The following is a 13255-nucleotide window of genomic DNA, read 5'->3' as shown; positions in this document are numbered from 1 at the left end:
TGAGATGATCTTTGAGGTCCTTATGAACTTTTGAGATCCTTAAGGTTCCTTTCTTCTCAAACCATCCTGTGATTCTCTGTGTTATACAGCAGGAAATCACTGCTTGCTCATGAGCCTGAGCTGAGAGTTGGCCAGAGCGGATCAGCCAAACTTTTGGAAGAGTAGCAGGAACTACTGTGATCCTCTGTCCTGACACCTGGCTGGTATTGCCAGGGAATTTCATCCTGAAGCTTCCCCATCAGGCCCATCACTAGTAGGTTGAAATACAGTTCACAAAGAAGTCACAAAGCTGCATTTCCTTCCTCAGTGATGCCTTCCTGGTGCTCAAGCATGAAATGAGAGGTTAAATCCTTTCAGACCCAGGAGCCTTGTACCAGGGTGAGAGAAGAAACAGTTCTGGACTGATGAACCCCACTGAGAATCAGTGATGTAGCTGAACCAAGTTCTTCAAGACAGGAACAATCATTTTTTTAAAACATCCTAGAGAGTTTTTTGACTAACCTGGCCTGAAAAGCTGGACACACATGACATCCTTGAGCATTTTCACCAGCTTTCACTTCCATTGGAGCTTAAGGGCTCCAATGGCAGTGGAAGTCCTGCTCCACAAAGCCAAAAGTGGATATATGTTAACAAACTGTTTCCTACATAACTTGGGATTTGGAAAGACTGAGCAGACAAACAAAATCCAGTGGCATTATCCCAGTTCTACATACAGAAAGCTGCTCCTTGGAGGGATAATGACAAGGTCATGAGTTCAATCCCCTGTGTGGGCCATTGACTTAAGAGTTGGACTTGATGATCCTTGTGGGTCCCTTCCAACTCAGAATAGTCTGTGATTAAACAAGTTCTTCAAGACTCAGAAGCAGGATCAGGACTTGAACTTTTAGGACTTTGCTGCCCGGTCCTGTCTTAACTGCAGGTCTAGCTTGCTCCTGAGATGAGGAATGCTCAGGGTAAGATTAGACTCAGAGACTGGGAACAAGCTGAATGCTGAGGCACAGGACAAGATGTTCTGGTGAATTTTTAATGGTTGGCTCTGTGGACGTGCGTGTAAGGCAATAACCTGAGGAACTCTGTCCTACATTTTGGAAGCTGCAGGAGCTTTGCAGCTCTTGGAATGAGTCTCAAGTGCAAAATCTGCTCTGCTGCCTGTTCACTATCATGTTCCCTCTGGATAAAGCTTGAAGCCTTTGAACTTAGTGGCTCTTATTCCAGGAATTTCTCCTTGGAACCAACTGACAGTATCCCTAATATTTGGCTAGAAAGAAATCTCTTCTGGGGAAGACTAAGATGGTGCCAGTTGATCACAAATTGAGAGTTGCCTGTTCCCTTGTTATTCCATTTCAATGCTCTCTGATTTTTCTACCAGAAAAAAACCAAAAAACACAACACCAAAACATCAACATTTAACTAGTTCCTTACAAAATGACTTTGAATCTTTTAGCAGCTTGTACATAAAAATTTCTTTTTTCTTTTACCTGGTTCCTTCCTGAAACTACCAGTGTGAGTTTAATTCCACAAAATTAAAAGTATTGTTTTAGTTGAACTTGCTTAAAAAATGCATGGAATTAAAATGGGAGCAAATGGGGAGCTTTCTGTTCTCCTAAGAAAAGGCAGGACAGGGGAGAAAAGCTTCATATTTTTCCTACAAATGTGGTCTAGATCCACATTGTATAATAGATCCTCCTGTTCTTTTATTCATCTCAGGCTTGAAATGTTTTTCAAAGTCTGTCCAGTGTGAGGTGAAGTCCATATTTCTAAAGAAAGATTTTTACTTTGACTGGTGTGTCTCAGGGGATCTGCTGCTGAAATAGGAAGAAAAGTCAGATTTTGTGCATTGCAACCTGTAAATTCTTGCTCTGTAGTCAGCTGCCCTCTCAGCTGGCACAGACAAATTGGGTGTGTGATGGTTTCTGTATTTTACTTTGCCCCTTGGGACATGTCAGGAGCTGGACCTGGCCATCAGATCCTTTAACATTGTGTTGAATTGTCAAACTGGGAGGAGAAATAACTGAGAATTTAGGAGCTGGTGTGTTGGAAGTCAGCTACAGAAAAGGAAACAGATTTTTCCATTGATGTAAAGCTGTTTACTATGTTGATAAACCCCTCCTTTTGAAATGGTGTGAGTTATTGGGTTCAGTTCTGGGCCTCTCAGTTCAGGAAAGATCTTGAGGGGCTGGAGCGGGGCCAGAGAAGAGCAACGAGGCTGGTGAAGGGACTGGAGCACAAGTGCTGTGGGGAGAGGCTGAGGGAGCTGGGGGTGTTTAGCCTGGAGAAGAGGAGGCTCAGAGGTGACCTCAGCACTGTCTGGAACTGCCTGAAGGGAAGTTCTGGCCAGGCTGGGGTTGGTCTCTTCTCCCAGGCACTCAGCAATAGGACAAGGGGGCACGATGGGCTCAAGCTCTGCCAGGGGAAAGTGAAGTTGAAGAGCAGAAAGAGATTCTTTGCAGAGAGAGTGCTCAGGCATTGGAATGGGCTGCCCAGAGAGGGGGTGGATTCCCCATCCCTGGAGGTTTTTAAGGTGAGCTTGGCCGTGGCACTGAGTGCCATGATCTGGTAAAGAGACTGGAGTTGGACCAAGGGTTGGACTCGATGATCTTGGAGGTCTTTTCCAACCCAATCCATTCTATGATTCTGTGATTTTACCTATGCCACAGCAAATATCCAAGGTTGGATCAGAACAGTAACTCAATAATGATTAATAGCACAACATATTGACTGTTTGGCTGGGAGGAACCCTGAAATGGATGTCAATTGAGCAGCAGAATGTGGAGAACCTGCGTGGGACTTCAGGCACTGCATTAGTGCTGCCTGATGAACAGAGGGAAGGAATCTCCACAGCTTTACCCTTCCCTCTGTTTTCATTCTTTTGGTGACTAGATTGGTCTCAGCAAAGTTACTCAACACCTTCAATGTGAGTCAACACACTCTGGTGGGATTTTTGGGGTTGTCCAGGAGTTGGACTGGATCCCTGTGGATCTCTTCCCACTCAGGATGTTCTATGATTCTGTGCTGATAACACAGTCCAGCTGGTGGCAACAGCAAAATTCCTCTGGCTTTTGAAGGCCAGACAAATCCTGCATCCAACTGGTGGGATTCTGGTGGTAAATTTAATCCCCAGAAGGGAGGTGCACATGGGTGGCTTGATGGTTGTGTGAAAACTGCAGATTTTCTCACCCTTCAGTGCAATTATCCCGATTTCCACAATGCAGTCAGAGACAGATGTGTAAGTGTGGACCAAGGATTGGACTTGATGATCTTGGAGGTCTTTTCCAACCCAATTGATTCTATGATTCTATTCTATGATTCTGTGACTCCACAGACATGTTCAGATGTGTCTCTGTCTAACTCCTTGTCCACATCATATCCAATGTGCAACTGGCATTTGGTTTGTTAATGAAACAATGTTTTATGCCGTGATGATCCCAATCCCATAGTTGACTGCATGGCCATTTAACAAAGCAGGGGATCTCTGTAATAAAACTGCCTTTTTTCCCCCTTTCACTGTTGCTTTAATATCCTGATGGGCAGTTGAAAAATGTGAACTTTAAAACACTTAAAGTCAGTGTAGTTGAAAGGCAACAGTTTTCTAAGCCCTGACAACAAAAGGTCTCCAAGTTAAGTCCAGAGAATTTTTTGGGGTGGTTTTGTTGGGATTTTTTTTTGCTGTCATTTCTGTCCTGTTAATTTGAGCAGAAACTGTAATTAGATGTAAGTGGTCTTGTTCCCACAGAAATGAATGGCAGCATCTGGAGAGAGACAAGCGTTCCAAATGCTCTTGGCTCCCGGCTCTGTACAAGTTACCAGTGTGGAGCAAGGGCCACCATCCAGACTTCTGTCGGCCTAATTTTATATCTGTGGAAGCACAACACTAAATCCAATATTCCAATGCCTTGCTGTGATGGGTGGAGGGCAGAGTACATTCCAGACTTTTATGTTGCCTGCTCCTCTTGGGAGGCCAATCCGTGCTGTGTCCCCAGCTGGGATTGGATGTGTTTTCCCAACTGACCAGGGCTCGGGAAAGGAGGGATGCTGGGCACAAGATATTTGGTGAGTTTGGTTTTTTCCACCCTTTTCCTTTTCCATTTCATTACCCTGTTTGACAGTAACTGGGCTCTGCTTCCCCAGACAGGAGCACGGCTGTGTTTGTAAACAGTAATTGAGTTAAAAGCTGGTTTGTGTCAGAGCTGAGCTCGTTTCTTTCTTTGCTCTCCCTGCTCCTTTCGGAGGTGCCGCAGGTGTCTGCCTGGGAGTGCTGGGGCCCCACAAGGTCACACAGCTCCTTATCACCACCAAAATGTGTCTTCAATGAGCATTTATCATAATCAGCACCAGGGTGCTGCATTTTTATCAAACTTTCTGTCCCCTAAAGGAGAATGAGACTGGAAGCTGATAGTGCTCTTTGGAAGTAAATATTTCCATTCAGCCTTCCCAGTTAATTGAAATGGGATGAATTCTTTTTCTTTCTTCGGCTTTCAAAACTTATCTTTCTTGCAGTGTTCAGGAGGAACTTGCTGTCTTTCAGGAGCATCTTCACCTCTGGCCAGCACTTCATGCTGCCAGCTCTGCCTTGTCCTGCATGGCTTTGCAGCACCACTCACATAATACTCTGGGTGACTTCAACAAAAGTCTTGGCACTTCCCAGTGCCTTTTATTAAAATTTTATTAAACTTTTATTAAACTTTTATTAAACTTTTCCACCATTCAAAGCCAGATCTCTTATTTTACCATGCTAACACTGAAGCAGAGTCTCCTCTCTGCTGCTGCTGCTCTCCAGGGCTGTGTCTTGTTTCTTTAAATTATGCAAAAGGAGGGGGAAGGAATTTAGAGCAAAATTTTTTTAAAGCTGCCTGAAAGATTTACAGGAATGATTCCCATGAGGCTAATGGGGCTTGTGTCTCTAAACCCTTTCAAAACTCTTAAATCTCTGACTTCTGCTGTTGTGGAGGCATCAATGATGGCCCAATAAATGAGGGGAATTGAGATTTACAGCTGAAGGGTTGTCTCAAACTTGCTGTTGCGTATAAAAGCAAATACAGTGTTTCTTCCCCAAAGCCAGGGTGCTTACCCTGAGTGCAGAATGAAAGTCTGAGCATTTACAAGTAAATCTGTTATTCAGCATGGGAATTAAATTAAATTATTCATCCTTTAAGAAATTTAGGAATGTCAGACTCTTCCTTCCTTGATAATTTCAGTAATACGGTGGCAAAGTAACTTCAAACTTGTGACATGGCTGAGGTTCAGTGACATGTTTTCTCTGTACATTTGACACTGTGGACTGTTTACATAAAATTATTGTTATGCATCTCAAATAGGTGCATCTGTGCTCAGCAATTCATAGTGTTGGATTTTAAGGAATGATTTTTCTACTGTGAAATATTTTCACTCCCAGCTTTACAGACAGTAACAAATTGTTTGCTGTTAAAAGTTGCCCTTTTTTCTCTCTGTCAAGGACATGCTGTTTGTTCTGAGTTCTCACAGACCTCTGGATTTTTTGTAAATGTTGATTTTATTTCTGTGACCTCTGGTTGTTCACTAGGCCTTCCCAGAAGTGGCCTTTCTTCAGTCACACCCAGCATCTATTGCTACAATTTGGATTCCATTATTCCTGTATTCCATTCACTATATTTGGCTGTTCCTGTATTTTCCATTCTTTCCCTTTAGACCATCTCCAGACACTCAGGATCCCTGGCAATGCTTTATTTTGAAAGGACAGGTTTTTTTCCCCCTCTATCCATCCAGATACAATCATCCATATAGGAACAAGATCCCTGCTGGGTTCCAGTTTGGTATTTTTCTAACATTAATGGTGGCAGTCTGAGGATGCCTGATCTTGTCCAGCATTTGCAAGGCCTGCTTAACAATCCATCAGAATCCATGGCCACAAACAAGAAGAAGAATAGTAAATTATTTTATTTTTAGCTGTTAGGAAACTGTGAGTGTTCTTTTAAAACTGTTCCCTTGCACAGGTATCATTGTCATGGGAAGGTTAGGGGAGGTTTAGGTTGGATATCAGGAAGAGGTTCTTTCCAGAGAGAGTGGTCAGTCATTGGAATGGGCTGCCCAGAGAGGGGGTGGATTCCCCATCCCTGGAGGTTTTTAAGGTGAGACTGGACGTGGCACTGAGTGCCATGATCTGGTAATCAAAGTGGGGTTGGATTAAGGGTTGGACTTGATGATCTCAGAGGTCTTTTCCAACCCAACTGATTCTATGATTCTATAAGAGCTGCCTGAATTCTTATCTATGGTTAGTGTAGGCTGGACAGGCTTATCCAAACTCTGACCTGCCTCTTGCTGTTTTTTGTGGCATCATGTCCTGGTGGAGGCTGTTGTGAAGGGCAGGAGAAAACATTTAGTCATGATAATGCAACCTGTAAGAACAGAGAGATGGTCTACGTGGCTGTGGTAGTTTTGGCTTTAGGCCTCAGTTAGACCTCAATTAAGAAGGCTCAAAGGATGTGACTAAACCCTTAATCATTGATTTAATGATATGGTGTGAATTTCTCCATGAATGGGTTTCTCTTCGTGCTCTTTTCATCCCCTAAAGGGGCTCCAAGAGAGGTGGAGAAGGACTTTGGGCAAGGGGGAAGAGAGTTAAACTGAAGGAGGATCTACATATCACAGAATTACAGACTATTCTCAGTTGGAAGGGACCCACAAGGATCATCTAGTCCAACACAAGTCAATGGCCCACACAGGGGATTGAACCCATGACCTGGGCATTATTACAACCAAGTTTTAACCAACTGAGCTAAATATGTTAGAAACAAGAAAGCAGTTTTATAACAATGAGAGTGGGGAGGCCCTGGCACAGGTTGCCAAGAGGAGCTGTGGCTGCCTGTGGGAGTTTTGGCTTTAGTTTCAGCCAGGCCTCAGCCAGGCCTCAATTCAGCAGGCCCAAAGGATGTGACATATATTAGATGGGACAAGCATCAACCAAAGAGGTGTTTCATATCATCTGACATCATCAAGAAGTATAAAAAGAGAGGGAGGTGGAGTGTCTGTTTCTTTTGGTCTTTGCCTCAGCCCCTGAGGCCGCCCTGCCCTGCCCTGACGAGATCAGGCCTTGCCACCATCCCCACTGTGTTATCCAGGGAGGGGAACATTTTCTTGTAAATCTTTCTCCTCTCTTGCTGGGAGTTTTCTCTGGAAGAGTTTTTGGGAGGTTTTGTGGGGTTTGGGTGGTTGGAATCTGTATAATTTGGTCGGGTGACTTGGTAGTTGTTGTTGTTAGTTTGGTTTTTTTCTCACATTTGTGTATATGTATGTATTATATCATATTCTGGTTTTAATTGTCTTTCTTTTGTATAATTTAAGAAACTTGCTATTTTGGGTTTTGTTTGTTTGGGGTTTTTTTCCCCCCTCTCTCCTCTTCCCTTGGTTGGGGGCAGGACTGGGACCCTTTCTCTCTGTGTTGGGCAGTTGGCATTTTTCCAGCTCACCCCAACACACTCCCCCATCCCTGGGAGTGTCCAAGGCCAGGTTTCACAGGGCTTGGAGCAATCTGGGATGGTGGAAGGTGTGTCTGCCCATGGCACGGGATTGGAACTGGATGGTCTTCAAGGTCCCTTCCAACCCAACCCATTGTATGATTCATTACAATTTTGTTGGCTGTCTTTCCAATAGGACAGGACAGCAGCTGTGGGAACTCCAGCCCTCAGTGCTGTCAGAGCAGATGCACTGCCAGATGTGGAAATCCAGATGTTCCTGCTGCAGAAGGGCTTTGCCAGGCCCAGTTTAGCCTCCCACAAGGCAAGCAGAAGGTGGCCTGGAGCCCTGTGACCCTGAGCCTGGGATCAGTGATATCATCCCCTCTGCTTGAGCCCGGGGAGAGAAGGACCTGTGGGAAGCATCTAATCTGTCAGCTCCGAAAGCCTTGAGCCTTCACAAGGGAAGTGACCTGAAATCACTTCTGCAAATAACTTGCTTCTAGTTAAGAACAGGTGACATCTCCAGCAGCTATTACTGTTGTACAAAGCATTGCTTTGCTTTCAGTCCTATCATTGAATCATGGAATGGATTGGGTTGGAAAAGACCTCTGAGATCATCAAGTCCAACCCTTGGTCCAACTCCAGTCCCTTTACCAGATCATGGCACTCAGTGCCACGGCCAATCTCAGTTTAAAAACCTCCAGGGATGGGGAATCCACCCCCTCTCTGGGCAGCCCATTCCAATGTCTGAGCACTCTCTCTGCAAAGAATTTTTTCTGCTCTCCAACTTCAGTTTCCCCTGGCAGAGCTTGAGCCCATCGTGCCCCCTTGTCCTATTGCTGAGTGCCTGGGAGAAGAGACCAACCCCCACCTGGCTGGAACTTCCCTTCAGGGAGTTCTAGACAGTGCTGAGGTCACCTCTGAGCCTCCTCTTCTCCTGACCTTCTGACCTGTACAGTGATGAAATGCCATTCATAAACAGATCAAGGTCCATTTTCATCCTGGCTGGGGTTTGTTTTCTTGGGTGCAGAGAGAGAGCTGCCCTGCCAGTCCACTTATCTGGGCAACTCCATGCCCTCTCTGATCTTACACTTTGAAACCTTCCTCTAATTTCCAGCCTAAATAAGATCAAGGGTCCCTTATGCTCATGTGCATTACTGTCCTCTAGCACTGGTAACTTTCTCCCTCTAGGCATTAAATCTCCAGATTTATTTCCTGCTGCTCTGTCCCCTCCTTGTTTTGCTAAGGCTGGAGAATTATTATTTATGTGCCATCTTGCCCCATCAATCCCTGTGGCAAAGCACGATCCCATTTCTCAAAGAGCTATTGGATATCTGAAGCTGCTTTCATAAGAGGTCACTCAGCTTTTCTCTCCACCAGCTCTTGCATTATTCCCTGAACAAAGCCACTTTGGTCTGTGCAAGGTCTGCAGTTGGGCTCAATGTCAGGGTGACATCCAGTGGAAGAGCATCCCTGTAGCACACCCACCTGGCACCATCTCTCTTGTCACTGCTTTAGATTCATTTTCTTCTTGCTCCACTGAGCAGGGCAAAAACTTGCCAAAGCCAACACGTGATGAGTGAAATGACTTTTGTTGTGAGACCTGTCAATACACTTCAGCTCCCTTACAATGCCAGGGCGAGGCCTTTGACATCTGGGACTTGCACCTGTCCTGCTTCTGAAAGCCAAACACTCTGGATATGCTGAAATGCCACTTTCAGGACATCAGCAGAGTTAACCCATGGGGAGCACTCAGGTCTCAGGGCCAGCTGTTCAGTTTTCCTTAGTGTCAGAGCTCCATTGATTTCCAGCAGCTCTGACGATCCACACTGACTGCTCGGACCAGATAAACCCCTTTTTGAGTTATTTTGTGCAAGGAGAATAGTGATTAATGCTGATCTGGGAACAGAACAAAATGGATTATCATAATAAGTAATAACTGGGAGAAGACAAGTCCCTCTAGTTTGGCTATTTAATATTTTACTTCAAGTGGGAAGGGGTGTGGAGAAGCAAGAAATGCTCTGGGTTTTCTCTGCCTGGTGGGAAAACAAACCTTTCTTTCCCACTTCCACGTGGCTCCCACATGGTGTTTTTGGTTTTGGGTTTTTTTTCCACCAGTATCAGTGCCTGGGACTCATCCCCTTCCCTTCCCCTTCTCACAGGGTGTGGTCACCAGGACGTTCCATGCAAGGGTTGCACTGACTCCTGATGGGGGACAGGCAGCACTTGATGCTTCAAAACCATGGCAATAGAAAGAGATATTTCAGTTATTGACCCATTAATTGTGATGAAATTTTATCACCATTTTGATTCTCCAGAGTGGGCATGGAGCTTGTGGATCCTGGAGAACTTGTGGGATGCTGGGAGAACCTTTGACCAGGAGGATATTCCCCATCTCCAAATGTCTTACAGGCAAACCAGAGAAGAGCTCAATTCACTTGAAGAAGCACCAAGTGTTGAAGGTAATTTGAAATCCTCTATCTGTCAGTGTTCTTGACAGCAATCAAGCACAATGGGAAATAAATAAATAAACTGAAATCCTGTAGCCATGGAAGCACATTTGAGATCAGATTTCTATTTGCATGCTTCATCCATATACATAAAACATATTTCATGTACCAAGTTAAATAATGCACAATGCTTAAACTATTCTTACTTTTTATCCTTTGGTTATTGTAATTACAAGTAATTTTGTGAAGGATTTTCTATTTTTAAGAAATCACACTTTTGTACTTGATCCAGCTAACAGGATTTTCTTACATTACTTCATAAAGAGACCATCTTTAAACTTCTAATGTTATTTCTTATTCATTAGTACATATGCCTGTAGGGTATGTTCATAAATGGGTTAAAGTTACAAAGTTATGCTTATAAAAGCTCATGGTAATTTGGAGTATCAGGAGGATTTATTAATTTTGAAATCTTAAAAGAGCAAAAGCTAAAATGAGATTGGATTAAGTATATTCTTGCATGCAGTTATTCTAAACACCCTTAAGGACCGCAGACTAACTTACAGAGGACATTATGCAAATATGAATATATCTCTAAGTGCCTCATAGGCTTGCTGATGTAATATTTTACATGGTTAGTTAAGTACATCAAGTAAAAGGTTTGACCTTGATATACTGTAAAAGGTGCTTATCCCACAACACCCAATTGTTTTCGGGGCCATTGTGAAACACATCCCTCAAACGTGCAAACACTTTTGTGCATAAATCTCATTAAATGTGGCTCCAGCAGCCAAACAACTGTCCACAATGCCACAGCTCTTTAGGAGACCAGAGAGCTGCTTTCTAATTTATCTTTATCAAAATGCTGCTTCTATTTATCGACAGCACCAGGCTCTACTTATGGAGTGGGAAGACAGTTTCTTAGGAGGACAAAAAGAGTTTCCAGGCTTTATGGCTGGCACCTGTTCCCATTACACAGTTCAATTTTATTTGTTCAGGACACATAGAAGGTGCAAGACTACAATGCCCTAAAGTCAAAAGAGGTTTTGGGGAAGGAAAACAAGTTCCAGGTTTGACTTCAGCTTGGAATTTCTGCAGGTTCTTGGCTTTACTTGTCTTTTTGATTATGCAGAAATAATCTTCACTATAGGGACTTAAATGTTATTTTTTCTTGTGTCTTCACTCCTTGTATACAGACATATATATATGTGTGTGTATTTATATATATATTCCATTGAGGTGGTAATGAAAGAGAATAGAAAAATGGATTGCTAAATATTGTGTGTTATCTTTTCTGTGTGTGTATCTGAAGGGAAGATTGGCTGATGTGGCACCTGCAGATTACTTGAGGGTAAATCCTTGTTTGTTCTGTTTAGCATTTCTGTGGTTATCACTGACTCAACTGGAGGGAGAGACTCTGTAGATGGATGGGGTAGGTGTGGATTCCTCACTTTAATCAGATGGAAAAAACAGATATCCAGTCCTGCACACCAAGACATCAGCCCCCTTCCAAAGCCTGTCTCATATCTAGAAGTTCCTGTGGGGCTCAAGCAGTAAAGTGTTTAATCTTTCTCAAGTCCCTCCAAAGTGACCAAAGTGCTCAAAAAATTTTTCTAGTCTATTATGCTGGACTGTAAATAGCCAACTGAGTTCACCTTTTTTGTGTAGTGGTTTGACAGTGATCAAATACTTTGGTTTGTATCACAAAAAAAGGAATTAAATAGTGCCATTACACTGGGGGGATGGTGGTGTGGGACATCCCACTCCAAGTTGTGTTCCATTAGGTCCATCTTAGGAGAATGAATAATAAGTTGTAGAGTATTACTGAGAATATTCATTAGCATTTGCCAGCTATCTGGGAAAACTTGACCTCCTGGATGTTTTCACCCTAGAAAAAAACCTTGGAACAGTCCATCCCTCTATGAATAAGAGATATTTCTGTGCCTGCCTGACATGTTGTGGTTTTGCTCAGTGGAAAAAAACAATGGAAAAATACTGGCTTCCATATCATACCAATGTCTGTTTGCTCCTCTGTATTGTGGGATGTTCCTTTCCGAAGTGAGATTGTGTTTGGGGTGAAACATTAACTCTCAGATCCATTGGGTTTGGGAATCTTCTGCTTTCAGGTTTGTGTCTCCTGGGAGGAGAAGAGGTTGGGAACAAGGTGAGGTTCGAGAAATTATCTTCCTCTGTGAGACTTAACTGTAAGGAAGCCTGTGATGGATACACAAATAAATCTTTTAGCATAAAACCATTCCCCTTGTTCCATCACTCATTTTTTGCATTTACAGCAAACCCATTTCCATGCTACAAATACACCCCCAAGAGTGAGTGTTGGTAGGTCCACAGAACAGAATAAATGGAATGGAACAGCCAAATACAAGAACTCTTTTCCTTGCCTCTCCTCCTTGTTCAAACCAACATTTCTGTGTTTGTTGCAGGTCATTCTGGATGTCCATTTCTTCCTTTGGCTGTATCTCACCAGGGCAAGCCGTGCTACAGGATAACCAAAGAAACCACCTCTTGCTTTGTCTTTTGCTTAGAAAATTACTACAAAGGATGATTTTACCAAACAGAAGTTACCACTGGGATCTGTGTGGATGTGGTGCCTCTGAATGGAAGGTTCCACCTCTGCAGGAGTTCCTTAACAAGGAAAGGGACTGATCTTTAACCAGGTCTGGCACTTGAGGTATTACACCCCACATGTCCTAATTTAGAATCATAGAATCACAGAATCACAGAATGGATTGGGTTGGAAAAGACCTCCAAGATCATCAAGTCCAACCCTTGGTCCAACTCCAGTCCCTTTACCAGATCATGGCACTCAGTGCCACAGCCAATCTCAGGTTAAAAACCTCCAGGGATGGGGAATCCATCCCTTCTCTGGGCAGCCCATTCCAATGCCTGAGCACTCTCTCTGCAAAGAAGTTTTTTCTGCTCTCCAACTTCAATTTCCCCTGGCAGAGCTTGAGCCCATCATGCCCCCTTGTCCTATTGCTGAGTGCCTGGGAGAAGAGACCAACCCCCATCTGGGTGCAACATCCTTTCAGGGAGTTCTAGACAGTGCTGAGGTCACCTCTGAGCCTCCTCTTCTCCAGGCTAAACACCCCCAGCTCCCTCAGCCTCTCCCCACAGCACTTGTGCTCCAGTCCCTTCTCCAGCCTCGTTGCTCTTCTCTGGCCCCACTCCAGCCCCTCAATCTCTTTTCTGAACTGAGGGGCCCAGAACTGAACACAACACTCAAGGTGTGGCCTCACCAACGCAGAGTCCAGGGGAAGGGTCACTGCCCTGGGCCTGCTGGCCATGCTATTTTTGATTTTTAGGACCTGATCCACACCAGTGAGATATTTGGGTGAGCAGTTGGGTGCCTCAAGA

The 13255-nt window shown here is 44.0% G+C and overlaps 1 long non-coding RNA gene across 1 annotated transcript; it reads left to right on the top strand.

Annotated features, from left to right (window-relative positions):
* The first annotated feature begins 3994 nt into the window (after positions 1-3994).
* LOC139673655 (uncharacterized) lies at positions 3995-12598 on the top strand. The gene is made up of 3 exons (XR_011698168.1): positions 3995-4050; positions 9749-9892; positions 12322-12598. It is a non-coding gene; the product is annotated as an uncharacterized lncRNA (long non-coding RNA).
* Positions 12599-13255: the final 657 nt, after the last annotated feature.

The sequence above is a fragment of the Pithys albifrons genome, chromosome 6 (genome assembly GCF_047495875.1).
Source record: "Pithys albifrons albifrons isolate INPA30051 chromosome 6, PitAlb_v1, whole genome shotgun sequence".
Lineage (NCBI taxonomy): Eukaryota > Metazoa > Chordata > Aves > Passeriformes > Thamnophilidae > Pithys > Pithys albifrons.
This window is presented reverse-complemented; position numbering and strand designations above follow the sequence as displayed.